The following is a 14,958-nucleotide window of genomic DNA, read 5'->3' as shown; positions in this document are numbered from 1 at the left end:
TGCTTAGAGGGAAACATTAGAAACCTCTTTTGTTAAAGCATCTTTAGGTCTTTAGATTAGGAGTCTTAGGGGGGTGCGTTAGTAAATAGGTGTAGGAGTAATTAGGGAGAGAGAAGGTCACACCTTCCTCATGACTATAGTCGGTGCCACTTTCATTTGTTTTTGGGGGGAATTTTGAATTCATTTAGCTTTGCATTTCAACACCTCTAGGCTATAAATTAAAGTGCTGCCTTTGTATTTTTCAGATTTGAAATTTGATTAGAGAAACTATACTCAATTTTTGAGAGAGCATTGGAGAGCTTTATGCCTTCCTCACTAGTCTTAACTTGAGAGTTCAATGTTTACCTCAAGTGGCGGCTTACACACTCATCTTGGAGTCACCATCCTCTAAGTGGCGTGATCATCCAACCATTCCTCCATCTTCATGAGCTTTCTCTTCTCCTTCCTTCCTTCTCTTTGAATTGTTCATGTCTTAGCTTGCTTCTCTTGAATTTCTGTTCGGCATTTTCAGTTCTTATTAGTTCTGCTTCGGTTCATGTGTTTCTTTGATGTTCTTCATCTTTTCTTCTTCATTTCTAGTCTTTTGTTCGGTGCATTTCTGTTTTTATGTTGTTTAATCGGTGCCTTTGCCTTTTCTTCCAATTCAATCAGTTCAATTTGACAATATGTGGAACTTCCATATGAGTTTGGTTTTTGGTACTAGTTTTGGTGAGTTCTTGATTATAGAACATTGATCCAATTCTATCTTAAAGTGCCTATCTCATATCCAACTCAAGATGATTCATAAGAATGTCAAGAATCATTCAAAGTGTGCTAGTGGAATCACATCAATTAGAGTCTCAACAGGAACTTTGTTGGTGTTCCCGCCGGTTGACCAGGGTCGTCTTTATGCGTGGCTTATACTCACGAGCTAGGGCACCTTCATTTTGCTCCGTCTGTGAGTACCTGAAAAGAAGTGAACAAAGGGACATTGTCCTTCACACGCCACATGAAGATGAAGTTACCAGACCTTACCGATAAGGTGATAGTTATCAAGTCAGATCAGGAAGAGGCCCGAAAATGCTATGAAAATAGCCTGAAGACAAAGAGAGGCGTGGTCATGGGGATTGAACGACCACCCGTTTCAGATTCGCAGATGGAGTTAGAACCAGTGCAAGAGGCGACGCCCGCGGAGTCCATGCCTGCCGTGGCCACACCTGCAGGGGCGACGCCTATAGAAGATGCACGCACAGAAGGAAGATACGGTGACGCCTCGCCAATGGAAGAAGTATACGGAGAGGCCTCGCCCATGGAAGAAGAGTCAGAGGAGGCGATGCCCGATGCATCCGATAGGGCGACGCCTATAGAAGAGGACCCCATGAATGAGTCTCGCGCAGAGGACGTGCATAGTGAGCAACCCCAACCAGTAGACAACGTGGTGGGAAGACAGATAGGGGGTAAGGTGTTCAAATTAGGACGCTTCTTGAGCCAGGAAGAACGAGAAGAGGTAGCTGCAGTGATCTCGCGCCACCTAGACGCATTCGCGTGGACTGCGGCGGACATGCCAGGCATCAACCCAATTTTTTGTGCCACCATCTTACCATGGACGTCAAGGTTCACCTTATGCGATAGAGAAGGAGGAAGTTCAACGAGGAACGATGCCTCATCGTGAAGGAAGAGACGCAGAAGCTGCTAAGTGTCGGGCACATCAGGGAGATACAATACCCTGAGTGGCTGGCCAACATAGTTCTAGTGAAGAAGGCGAATGGGAAGTGGAGGACGTGTGTCGACTTCACAGATTTGAACAAGGCATGCCCAAAGGATTCATATCCGCTGCCCAACATCGATGCGTTAGTGGATAGCGCCTCGGGCTGCAAAATGCTGACTTTCTTGGATGCATTCTCAGGTTACAATCAGATCAAGATGCATCCAAGGGATGAGAGTAAAACGGCGTTCATGACGGAGACATGTAGTTACTGTTATAAAGTGATGTCATTTGTGTTGAAGAATGCAGGCGCCACATACCAAAGGCTAATGGACAAGGTCCTCGCACCTATGCTGGGAAGAAACATCCCGACCTACGTAGATGACATGGTGGTGACTTCACAGGAAAGAGGGCAGCACGCAGCGGATCTGGAAGAGCTGTTTGCTACCATATCAAAGTATCGCCTCAAATTAAACCCAGAAAAGTGTGTTTTTTGCATGGAGGCAGGGAAGTTCTTGGGATTTATGCTCACTGCAAGGGGGATAAAGGCGAACCCTGACAAGTGTGCAACTATCCTCTCCATGAGGAGCCCAACCTCAGTTAAAGAAGTTCAGCAATTGACGGGGAGGATGGCGGCCCTGTCAAGATTCGTATCTGCTGGAGGGGAGAAGGGCCACCCCTACTTCCAGTGCCTAAAGAGGAATAGCCGTTTTGCATGGACAAATGAGTGTGAAGCAGAATTCCTCAAGTTGAAGGAATACTTGGCGACGCCACCTATGCTTTGCAAGCCACGGGAAGATGGCCCCCTTCGATTGTACTTTGCAGTAACAGAGTGGGCCATCAGCTCTGTGCTGGTTCAGGAGCAAGACCAAGTGTAGAGGCCCATCTACTTCGTAAGCAAGGCCTTGCAAGACCTAGAATTGAGGTATCAGTCACTAGAGAAGGCGACACTAGCAGTGGTGTTCTCAGCTAGAAGGCTCCGCCACTATTTCCACAGTTTCACAGTGGTGGTGGTGACGAACCTCCCCATTAAGAAAGTACTTCAGAAGCCAGATGTAGCAAGGAGGATGGTTCACTGGGCGGTGGAGCTGTCGGAGTTTGATATCCAGTATGAACCCAAGGGATCCATAAAGGGGCAAGTCTATGCAGATTTTGTGGCAGAGCTCTCACCAGGAGGAGATCCTCAAGAGGTAGAGTTGGGGTCAAAGTGGATGCTCTCAGTGGATGGGTCCTCCAACCAGTAGGGAAGTGGCGCTGGAATAATCTTGGAGGGGCCTAACGGAGTGTTGATCGAGCAAGCTTTACGCTTCGCCTTCAAAGCGAGCAATAACCAAGCGAAGTACAAGGCGTTGATTGCTGGGATGCTTTTGGCTAAAGAAATGGGCGCTCAAAGCCTCTTGGCAAAGAGTGACTCACAATTGGTCACAGGGCAAGTAACAGGGGAGTATGAGGCAAAGGATCCACAGATGGCCGCATACTTGACGTACGTCGAGGTGTTAAAGGGAGCCTTCGCCGCGTTTGAGCTGGTGCTTGTCCCTAGGGAGCAAAATGCCAGAGCTGACCTGCTTGCCAAGCTGGCCAGCTTAGGTAAGGGGGGAAGGCAGAGGACTATCATCCAAGAGACCCTCAAAACGCCGCGAAAGTTTGTGGCGGGCAACAGGGTGGATATCCTTCACATTAGTACAGCAAGAGGAAAGCCAAGAAGCCATCACTCTTTGAGTCAAGATACGGCGAGGGCACCCTGCATCAGTACCTACGCAACCTCGCCGGAAGAAGAGAAGGGCGTACAGGTATGCGTCTTGGAGGAAGGCGACACCTGGATGACCCCTTACAGGCGGTACCTCGCGGATGGGATCCTCCCAGCGGAACCAGAAGAAGGTAAGAAGGTCAAGAGGAATGCCGCAAGGTACACCTTAGTAGATGGGATATTATTCAGACATGGGTTTACACACCCTATCTTGACGTGCGTAAGTGGCGACAAGTGCACCAGGATAATGGCTGAACTCCACGAAGGTATTTGTGGGAGCCACGTGGGAGGAAGATCCTTGGCATCCAAGGTGGTACGTGCAGGTTTTTACTGGCCGACGGTAAGGGAAGACTGTGTTCGATATGCCCAGCGTTGCAAGCAGTGTCAGATGCACGCTGATTGGCACAGGGCGCCGCCAGAGGAACTGAGGTCCATATACAGTCCATGGCCTTTCCATACTTGGGGGATTGATATCCTAGGCCCGTTCCCGCTGGCGATAAGGCAGATGAAGTACTTGATCGTCACCATCGAGTACTTCACCAAGTGGATAGAGGCAGAACCAGTGGCACAGATAACTGCGCACAAGGTACAACACTTTGTTTGGAAGAACATTGTGTGTCGTTTTGGAGATACTTGGCGCCTCATTTCAGATAATGGCACCCAGTTCGCGAGCCAATAGTTGGGGAAGTTGTGTACAAAAGTAGGAATCAAGCAGGTGTTTGCATCAGTCGAACACCCCCAGACGAATGGGCAGGTCGAGTCAGCAAATAGAGTTTTGTTGAGAGGTTTGAAACGAAGATTAGAGAAAGCTAAAGGGGCGTGGGCAGAAGAAGTACCGAGGATTGTGTGGGCTTACCACACCACGCCTCAATCTTCCACCATGGAGACGCCTTTCAGCCTAGTGTATGGGTCGGACGCCATGACCCAGTGGAGATCCACGAGAGCTCGCCTCGTTTCCTAGGTTTCGTGGTAGAAGAATCCAACGAAGAAAGGAAAGTGAACCTGGATTTGATAGACGAGGCTAGAGAAGAGGCGAGAATAAAGGCTGAGGCTGTGAAGAGAAGAGTGGAGCGTCAGTACAACTCTAAGGTGAAGCTGCGACAATTCCAGGTTGGTGATCTGGTCATGAGGAAGGCTCACCCTTACGAGTTGGAAAACAAGTTGTCTCCCAAGTGGACTGGACCGTTCAGAGTAATCAAAGCCAAAGGGAATGGTTCATATAAGTTAGAGACTCTAGAAGGAGGCCCCATCCCACGTAGTTGGAATGCGGCGAATTTAAAGTTTTATTTCAGTTGAAATTTTGTAAAGGGGACACTCTTTTTCCCTCCCAGGGGTTTTTTAATGAGGTCACCCAAATAAAGAAAGAGAAGTTTAAGATATTTCTGCCTTATTTTTTTCCCTCTCATGTAAGATCAAAGAAACAAAAGACAAAGACTCAAGGCAACGCCAGGCGTCGCCAAGGTGAGGCGTCGCCAAGATGAGGCGTCGCCAAAATGAGGCGTCGCCAAGGTGAGGCATCGCCAAAATGAGGTGTCGTCAAGATGAAACATCACCAAATTAAGGAGCGAAGGTCAAGTGCAGAACGAGATGACAGGTATGTTGAGTAAAGGTTAAAATCCGGGTGCTTAGTCCTTGAGCAAGGGTTAAGGGATTCCTTCGGGACGCCCCCTCCTCAAGTATGAATAGCTAGCCCCGGTATCAAATGTTAGATATAAGTTCAAAATCTGGGCGTCTAGTCCTTGAGCAGGGGTTAAGGGATTCCTTCGGGATGCCCCCTCCTCAGGTATGAATAGCTAGCCTCGGTATCAGATGTTAGACGTAAGCTAAAAATCTGGGTGCCTAGTCCCTAAGCAGGGATTAAGGGATTCCTTCTGGACACGCCCTCCTCAGGTAGGAACAGCTAGCCCCAGCGTCTGATGTTTAGACACTTCGCCTTGGTGTTTTCAGACACCCTGAGGACGATACGACGCTGATGTAGTAGGCCTCTCCTCAGGCGTGGGCACCAAGCGCAAAGAGGTAAGGGCTAAGTTGCCTTGGCGTTTTAGACACCCCATGGATGATACGACACTATGTATAGGCCTCTCCATGGGCATGGGCCCTAGAGCGCGACTTTTGTCCCAAGTGTTCAGACAACGTTGAGGACACCCAGAGCAGGTCTCTCCTCGAGCGTAGACACCTAGTACAGTTAAGATAAGTCCTCCTCGCCCTTGAGCGATGTGGAGGCCAGAAAAGGAGAGACTCCCCTTTTTCATCCTAAAGTGATGAAAAAGTCGGCAATGCCTTTGGCTACAAGTGCCTCGGGCTCAAGAAAGGTGAGTAAAAAGCAGGTTGGAGATTTTATAAGTTCAGAGGGAAAAAGAAATTCGAAGAATAAGAGGGAGAAGCATAAAAGCACGAGTCAATGGAGACAACAGAAATACGCGAAGGTAAAATCCTCCTTTGCCTTTGGGCAATGACCAGGCAGGCGACGCCTTCGTGAGGAAGATTCCTCACAGATGCGAAGGCCAAACTAGGTTCTAAGCGAAAGGGCCAAGAGAAGGGTGTGCCTCGCGACTTAAGAAGAAAGAGTAAGAGGGAGAATCACGTGCTACCTAAAGAGTCAAAGGCGAAGCAACGAAGAAATGCATCGAAGGCAAGCACCAGTTGTGCCTTTGATACAGAAAAGAAAGCAAAAGCAGATAAAGCGCAAGAAGAGTTGAAAGCAGATAACATTTAAGCAAATTTAAAGGTTATAATTACAAATAGGGTTCATGACAATTACAAAATAAGCAGAAGGTAACTATATACACGTCAAATGTTTTGTTGAAGCGCAAAGTAAAGACTATTCCTCAGAGGCCTCCAAAGGCACAAGCTTGCCATCAACTACTTCGTTCAAGGGGCTACACCCAGAGACGTCGATGCCAGGGTTTGCATAGGCAGCTTGGACAAGAGCCTCTGCAAACCCATCGGCGAAACCGGTGGCAGCCTCCCCTATCAACTTCTCCTCAACAACCTTGAAGTTGGCAGCTTGAGTGGCCATCTCTTGGTCCTTGGAGGCCAAGGTAGAAATTAGCTCTTGGACTTTGGCTTGGAGGGTGGCGTTCTCGGCGGCTAGTCGGGAGCACTCACTAGTCTTCTCCTTGAGTGCAGCTTCAGTTTTCCCCAGTGTTTGCTCCCGATCAATACACTGGTTCTCAAGTTTTTTTTGCTGCGCCTCAGAGGTCTTGACTGCCTCCTCAAGATCGACGATCTTCACTCGGAGGGGCACCACCTGATTGAGGAGTTCGGCTTGGGCTTACGACACCTCATGCAGCCGTTTGTTAGCCTCCTCTTTTGCTTTTTGCGCCACCCTCAGAGAGGTTTTGTAGGCATCCTCTTGACGCCCTCAGTGAGTGGCTAGCCTCTCCTTCTCCTCTTTCAGAGAGGCAACTTCCTTCTCCAGCGCTTGGAAGGCAGAAGCTTTGACAGCCTTTGCCCTGGCCTGCGCATGCCAGGAGTGGGCGCAGGACATGAAGGCGCCCATATAGTAATAAAGGCTTTCCTTTTGGGGCCCTTTAGCCTGACCAAGTGGAGAGAGCCTACCCAAGAAGCCCCTCAGTGAATCTTGCATGGGGAGAGGGAGTTCTGGGACAGTTGGAGGAGCCATTGTGGGCCCAGCTTCGACCCCACCCTCCAAATTCGTTTGTTGAGGGGGGGAAGTGGCGCTTGGAGGGTCCTCCCTCAAGGATTCAGCCCCATGCGAAGAGGAAGTGGCAGAGGCAACTTGTTGAGGGGCATGGTGAGTTGTCCTTTTTCATTTGAGGACCTGCCACTCAGCAGATTCTTCATCATCAGAAACCACCTCCACAACCCTTTTTCCTTTGTCAAGGAGGGCTGAGGGGGCAGCAGATTCGGCCAGCGCGAGAGGCATGGCCGCGATGGGAGGTGGAGAGTGTGGAGGCTGATTGGGAGAAGGTTGGACTGATGGAGTTGATGGCGTCGTGGAAGGTTGAGGGCGAGAATTGGGAGAAGATGGAGAGGCGTTGGAGGTTAAAAGGGGGGACCCCCCAACTTCCTTCGTCGAAGCCCCATCTTTGGACTTCAGGACATGAGCCAGCCTCAACCTTCGTTGTCTATCCATCTTCGAATCTGCACCAAAAAGATAAATGCAATAGGGGTTAAGCACAGGCCAAACACTATGCAAAGAAAGCAGATAAGCCATACACTAAGTAAAAACAAGAAAGTGCAGTAAAGGAAGAGTTGTAGGGATGACTCTCATACTTATGTACTTCGCTAGAGCCTCAGCATTGTACTCTAGGCTTATCAGGGTGGCAGTGTCGAAGCCCCCCGCACTGGTCAGAATTTGACAAGCCTCTCGATCATTCGAGGGCAACTCGTCAAGGGATTTGGGCTTCATGGTCTACACCTCCTTCACCCAGTACAAGGGGAAGCCGTCAAGGGCGGAGGGATCAAAGTCGGAGCAACAAACCTTGAAAAATTTGCCCTTCCACCCCTTGAAGGATTGTTGGAATAAGGTCATGAGGACCCTTCCAGGGATGTTGCTGAGGCTCACCCAGAGGCTCTTCCCCTGCTTCTTCACTTCGAAGAAATGAAGGAAGATGTCGACGGAGGGGGCGCGCCCGAAGAACCCGCACAAGATATCAAAGGCCTTGACAAAGGCCCAGCCGTTGGGGTGCAGTTGGGCTGGGGCAATGTTGATTTCAGTTAGTAGTTCCCTCTCGAACCTGGTGAAAGGCAAGCGCATCCCTATGCGCTTGAAAACCACCTGGTAGAAATAGAAGAAGGGGACCCCGTTGTTGGCCCGCTCATCCCCACATACAGGCTCCCCTAAGGTACAATGGAGCACTGCAATGTCGTCATCATGCCTTTTCGCGAAGGCACGATGGTCGTAGGCGCTCGACTCTCCTACGTGATCCCTCCAAGCCTTTGTGGAGACCAAGCTCGAGTACTCGTCGAGCAGTTCGTCTGGAGCCCATGGGTAAAGGGCCCTATGGTTGACTTTGGGGGGTGGAGGGTTGGCCGTTGTTTTAGTACGTGCCATTGATGAAGAAACTGAAGAATGAAGAAGAGAAAAGGTTCAGCAAATAAGGTCAGGAAGAAAAGGGGGAAGAAACCCTAAGAAAACCCCTACCCACGCGAGAAGTTCAGAAGGGGAGAAACAGAGAAATGAGGAAGAGAATACAGAAATACAAGAAAGATAAACAGTCCCAGGCAGTTATATCAGGCACGATAAGCAGAAAGAGGGTCATCGAATGCGAAAGTTCATACCTTTAAGTGTTCTGAGTTGGTGAAGATCGAAAATGCGAAGAGAAAACAGAGAGCGCAGAAGGAGCTTTGAGAAGATGAACAATAAGGAATGTGAAGAGAGCGAATGGAACAGTGCCTTGAGTGCGCGATTTCGAAAGGTTATAACGTTAACTTGGAAGCGCCAACGACACTCATCCTCAGCCGTTGGATCGCGCCACGTGTCGAAAGATTAAAGCGCAACTTAAGGCATCACATCTCTGGCGTAGAGAATGTCGCGTCAGACGCTCAGAGAGCGTCACGTCAACTGATCAAAGGAATGTCACGTCAACAGGAATGCCACGTGGATGCTAAGGTGAGGCCGTAGTATTTTTGTTGAAGCAAGTGTCAGCTCAAGACTGGGGGGCTTGTGTACTGTCCCGTCCCCGGGCGTTGACCAAAGTCAAAGCGGGGATGGGATGGTACAGTTGGTAACATTTCTAATCAATAGAGACAATTGCAAAGTCTATCATAGTTTCATTGTCACAGATTCTCCAATTTGTGTTAACTTGATGTTCATCTCCTTTCTACTGTTAGAGTTATGTTTACTTCCTCTGCGGTTTTTGGGCCAATGATGATAATGTTCGCACTGCATTGCATATCTGTCATGTGTAGTTGATATAAATGATAGTAACTTTTTCAAATATAATTGGATATACAACTTAATATAACATAAGGTTGCATGTGCTGCAGGGAAGTATAGGACAATGGTGCCGGTGTTCGTTGGATATACCTCACAAGAGGGATATCCCAAGCAGTTTTGAGTATCATGTAAATCTCAGTAGAATGGGCTATCGATCGCTGATATACAGGTCAATATTCTTTCTCTATGTTAATATGTTGAATAAGGTCACACGGTTGAACTAATTTGAATTTCAGATACCAAATAAATTTTCTATATAACAGTGGTGATCATGATCTTTTGGTTCCTTTCTTGGAAACTCAAGCATGGATAAGATCTTAAACTACTCCATTGTGGATGATTGGAGATAATGACAAAGTTGCAGGGTATTCCACTAACTATAGTTATGTAATCACCAGGCTTAATTTATCTAAAGCTGATTAAATTTTTGTTTCCCTACAAATAGATACACAAGGACTTACTCCAATCGAATGACATTTTCAACTGTGAAGGTAAGTCTTTTGTATTCTCCTTGTTGCTCTTGTGGGTCAAATATAGATTCCATTTGATACTGTAACAAACAATGATGCAATGAGAATGAGGTATGTAGCATATTTGCTAGTTTTAGATTCCATTATTTTGTACTGGTATATTTTCAGGGTGGAGGCCACCCAACTCCAGAGTACAAGCCTGAAGCATGCTTTGCCATGTACAGTAGATGGCTATCTTGTTGAACCAAGTGGTGTTCAAGCTTTGAAGAATCCAAATCCTTTGAAGGATGTTGAAGCCTCTATTGTGCTTGATGTTGTTGTGCTGGTTTAAGCTTTGTTTTGGGGTAGTTTATATGCTGTAATCCACCCTATGATTAAATCTAAAGCATTAGCATTCTCAATCTTTGTGAAAACAAAATGATTTCAAACTAAGTAAAAACAACCGATTGTTTTGTTAAAACAACCGATTGTTTGTACTTAGGTGTTTTGAGAAAAAGATTGAAAACTGTTTTGAATGGTTGAACTGTTAAGTACCAAAACAACCGATTGATTCGAGAAAACAACCGATTGTTTGTTTTGGGACCATAACAGAAAAACTATTTTCTTTGACTAAGCTTTAAATGATTTAACTGTTTACGCTCCAGTCATTAAATGCTTTGACCAATCTTTTAATGCAATTTAAGAGTTTGTTAAGATTTGATAACAAACACATCTTTGAATATATTCAGAAAAACAGATTTAAGAATTAAAAATCTTTGACAAAGTTTTTCTAAGAGAGTTTGTGATTGACCAAAGTGCTGGAATAGGATTCTGCTTGTATTGATTTCAGATTATCTTCTGTAACAAGTGTAATCCTTGTACTCTGTTGAACAATTTCGTTTCTGTGTTTGCTGAGATTGGCTGTGTGTTCTTGAGGTGTTCAAGATCAGCAATCTTAGTGTTGGCCAAGGAGAGTGTGTTTCTTGAGGTGTTCAAGGTCATTCTCTTGGTTGTTGTGTAAGTAATCAAGTGGTGATTGCTTAGTGGATATCGACAGGGTTTCTAAGAAGACTGGATGTAGCTCTGGTTTAGAGTGAACCAGTATAAACAACTGTGTACAATCTCTCTATCTCTAACTCTTTAAATTCAGTTTGTTTGTTGTTTACTGGTATAAACAACTGATTGTTTCTACGAAACAACCGATTGTTTTTCTGGGCTATAGCTTTTGCTTGCTATTTTGGCTAACTGAATTGCTGAATCATTTGGTTCGTGGGATAAATTCATTTTAGTTTTTGAAATATTTGCGAAAACCTTTTTAAACAATTCACCCGCCCTCTAGTTTAAAGCCATCTTTTCTAACATATCTAAGAGAGCTTTGTAGGAGCAACCAAATAAGGTCATTCATTTGCTCTGTTAGCTAAGACTAAACTTGGGATCCTATTTATAGCAAAGTTTGAGGGTCGATTTTGTTCACCAATAAAGTTTACGTTCATTCTTCGAACATATACCTTATCATTAATACTATATTGAAGTTAATACAAGAGTTTTGTTTGGATCAAAATAAATGGAATCTTTCAGTTCTAGCTTCCAAAACCGTCCTTGATTTGTTCTAGCCAAAAAGTTTGTAAACAGTTTGATGGATAGAGAAGAACACTCGCACTTCCTAGGTCCCGCTCTGACTTTTTTTCAACAGCTCAGTGAGTGGCAAGTAGGCAGAAAAAATTTAATAGGAATAGATTAAACTTTATTTTAAATATAACTCATGGATATTAACATAAGTTGAAAGTAGATTTCAAACAACTACGCAATATAATAATTTCAACTTGAGTTTATGTAATTATCTTCTAGTTTCTACGACAATCTTAGTTCACATTCATTATTCATAATTTTTTTTTGTAAAATTTGAAAAAAAATGCCTACTTATAACCATATTTGGATTCTAAACATTATTGCCTTGAGTTGACAAACTTTATGAATTTATTTTAAAATTAATGAACTTAAATCTACAAATAAATATAAAATATGAAAGAGTTAAGTAGGCAAATAAATAAAGAAAAAACAAAAATCCAAAAAAAGTAGGTAAATAAAATAATATTTTATAATAAATTATATTATTTAGAAACCAATATAGTGACCATTTTTTGGTATTTATATATTTGGTCACTAAATGAGTTTCTATATATTTTGGTCTCTAAATTGGTTTCAATGAAATTGGTTGTTAATTTGGTTTTTATATAATTTTTCACTAAATTAGTTTCTATATATTTGATCACTAAGTTCATTTTTATTTAATGGTAACTAAATTGGTTTCTAAATTAGAATCGAAATTGATATCTAAAATTAGCGACCATGATTTTAGTCACTTAATACTATTAGTTTCTAAATTAGTCTCTAATTAAGTTAGTGGCTAATTTTAACATTTTAGAAACCAAAAATTTAGTTTTTAAAAGCACTTTTTCTTGTAGTGAGAAAAGAAGTTGGGAGGCCTAATAAGGGAAAGGAAAGGAGGGAATGGAGAGAGGTTAATGTACCGTCCCGTATCCGGGCGTTGACTAAGTCATAGTCAAAGTCAACGGCTGGAGAGTCAAAGTCAACGCAAGGCGTTGCCTAGGTGGAGAGACGCCAAGAGGAAGCGTCGCCAAGGCAAGGCGTCGCCTAGGTAAAGACGTCGCCCAACCAGGGCGTCGCCAGATCAAACATTGCTAAAGCAAGGCAATCACGGTGTGGTTCCCCGATACCCATGGGTAGGAAAGACCATGGAGGGAGCGACGTCGTGGGAAGGCCTCAGGTCCTGATAACCCGGGGCAGTGATAAAGAGAAGGAAAAGGTGGCTTCAAGGCCATAGTAATAGTATCAGTGTAGGGCAGCCTGACTCGTGAAGTGCTCCTCCCGCCCCAGAGACGCCTGTGGGGCAGATACGACTCAAGAGGAAAGTCACGCCCAGGGCAACCGGGTGCAGAGTACAAAAGGAAGGCAGATACGCTCTCAAAGTAAGTGACTAGATACTTGGGGGCATGAGTTGGCACCCAAAAAGTCACCCCTAGCGCAGTAGCACTCCCAAGCAGGAGGACTCACACACAGAAACATCCCTAGATGGGCAGAAACGCCCCCAGATGGGGTCACGGCGTCGTGAGGCCCTCCACGTGTACAACAGCCATGTCAGAATGGAAACACCCTTTAGTCAGGTGCCAGGTAATTAAATCATTCAATACAATTCCCCTTTCGAGCATTCAGGTACTATAATGACTCCCAAGCGGTTCAACGTCTTAAATGCGCTACGTTTTCTAATTAAACGCTTTAATGGGTGCATTACGTTTGTTATTAAAAGCGCTTTAAGGCGCTTTAAATGCTTGGGTAGTTTAAATAGCGCGGAGAATGTTGGAAAGAGGGTTGGAACTTTTGGCAAATTTACCAGAGAACTCTCTAGTTGCTTGCTCGTGCTTCAAGGTTACGTACAAGTGACTGGGGAATATTTTTGCCTGAAAGAGACAACATACACATAGATACACAGTTCTTTTACCACCTTCAGAGTGCCATACGCGGTGCTCAGAGACGTAGGTGGACAGTTTGGTGTTTCTTGCTGGCTGACTTGAGCGTCGGAGTGCACACGGCCGCTAGGGCGCCTCTTTGTCCTCTTTTTTGCAAGAATCCACAGGTAACCAGTGGGAAGGAGTCCCTAGCTGACGGTTGAGGTCGCGCACGAAGACGTCCCGGTCAACCGAACGGAACAGTTAACAAAAAGCAAACCTATGCGGGTGTTGTGAAAAACGATTTATCAAATACATGGAAGGACCCTATTATTGTAACTAAACAACAAACCCTCCCATGGATGAATAATAATGTTGTAGGATTCTTTTCAACAGAGTTGAGCTACAACCAGTTATGTGAAGAGTTCATTTTGGGAGTAATGAATATGGTAAAGTTAGTTGATCAAGAGTGATCAAGTGCTTTGAAGAATTCAAATCCAAATTGTTAGATGAAAGGCTTGTGTTGCTGCTGTGCTTGGGTGGATCTGGGTAGAATAGAATGTGATTCACTCATTTGTTGAATCTAAAACTGATGTGATTTAAAACTGATCCTGCCTGTTGACCAAAACGCTGGAGCCTTGCCTCGTCAGACCTGGATCGACTTCTGCGCCGTGTTAGCCTCCGTCCTTCACCGCGATCCACCTCAAGAACCTGCAAAAGACAGAACGGCGCCGCTGCGGCCGATCACGCTCCGATGCCCAAGTCAGCGACTGAACCACCAATTACTAAGAGAAACTCAAGAACTCTAAGGAACCGTGCAAAGTTCTCTCTCAGCGTACTCAAAACTCGCAAGCGTAAAGAAGTAATCTGAACGTGCGTACCTCAGAAGTTCGTTAGAAACTCTTATATACCTGCGCACTTTCTCTCTCCAGACAGTTACACTTCTGGACACGTGGCTCGCATCCAGCTGTACACGTGTCACCATCTGGAGCATCCTTGACTTGGGCGCCACTTCTTACTCTTCAGGTTTTTTGGCTAAGTTACTTATGCATGACACAACTCAGTGCATAGTTGCCTTGGAGCGTGATCTCTTCTGAGTGGCGAGTTCGGGTGCCTTCGTATACACCTTCCGTGTGGTCTCGCCGGCCGCCTTCACGATCTACTCTTCCTACTTCACCGTGTATGTTCAGATAAGCTGTCCCCCGACCTTATCCTCTGGCTAGCTTAGGAAATGACTATCTGACTTTATCTTCGGCGATGTCCCTGTTTCGGCGATTTCTAATCACTTGGTCGCCTAGGTTCACATCTGGCGACTTCATCTTCAACCCGGTGACCGCCGGTTTAGGTATGCTAGAGATCGGAGCACGCCAACTTAACAACCTGCGACTACACGAGCCCCCCGACTTCCTTCCCTTTTGCCAGCCAGGTGTCCCGTCCAACACGCCTATATAATAGCTTGATGCCACGTCATCACTTCCGACTACCAGGGCGGTACACAAGCCCCCCAGTCTTAAGCGAAGACTTGTCCAGCGAAAAGACTAAAGGAGTCACGTCACTACCGATCTACGTGGCGCTGGCGCAGAATTCCAAACGTTCGTACTTTCTGCTTTCCTGACGCTCCACCAAACACCTTCCCAATCGCCCGACACGTGGCTTCATCAACGGTCATCTTTAGTTGTCGTTTACGCTTCCAAAAATCATTTGAA

General features: G+C 45.6%; 1 pseudogene; it reads left to right on the top strand.

Moving 5' to 3' along the window:
• Window positions 1-8,710: 8,710 nt before the first annotated feature.
• Window positions 8,711-10,049, top strand: LOC137815874 (serine carboxypeptidase-like 7; annotated as a pseudogene).
• Window positions 10,050-14,958: the final 4,909 nt, after the last annotated feature.

Source organism: Phaseolus vulgaris, chromosome 1 (assembly GCF_000499845.2).
Source record: "Phaseolus vulgaris cultivar G19833 chromosome 1, P. vulgaris v2.0, whole genome shotgun sequence".
NCBI lineage: Eukaryota > Viridiplantae > Streptophyta > Magnoliopsida > Fabales > Fabaceae > Phaseolus > Phaseolus vulgaris.
The sequence above is the reverse complement of the archived record's forward strand: the minus strand, read 5'-3'. Positions and strand labels throughout refer to the sequence as shown.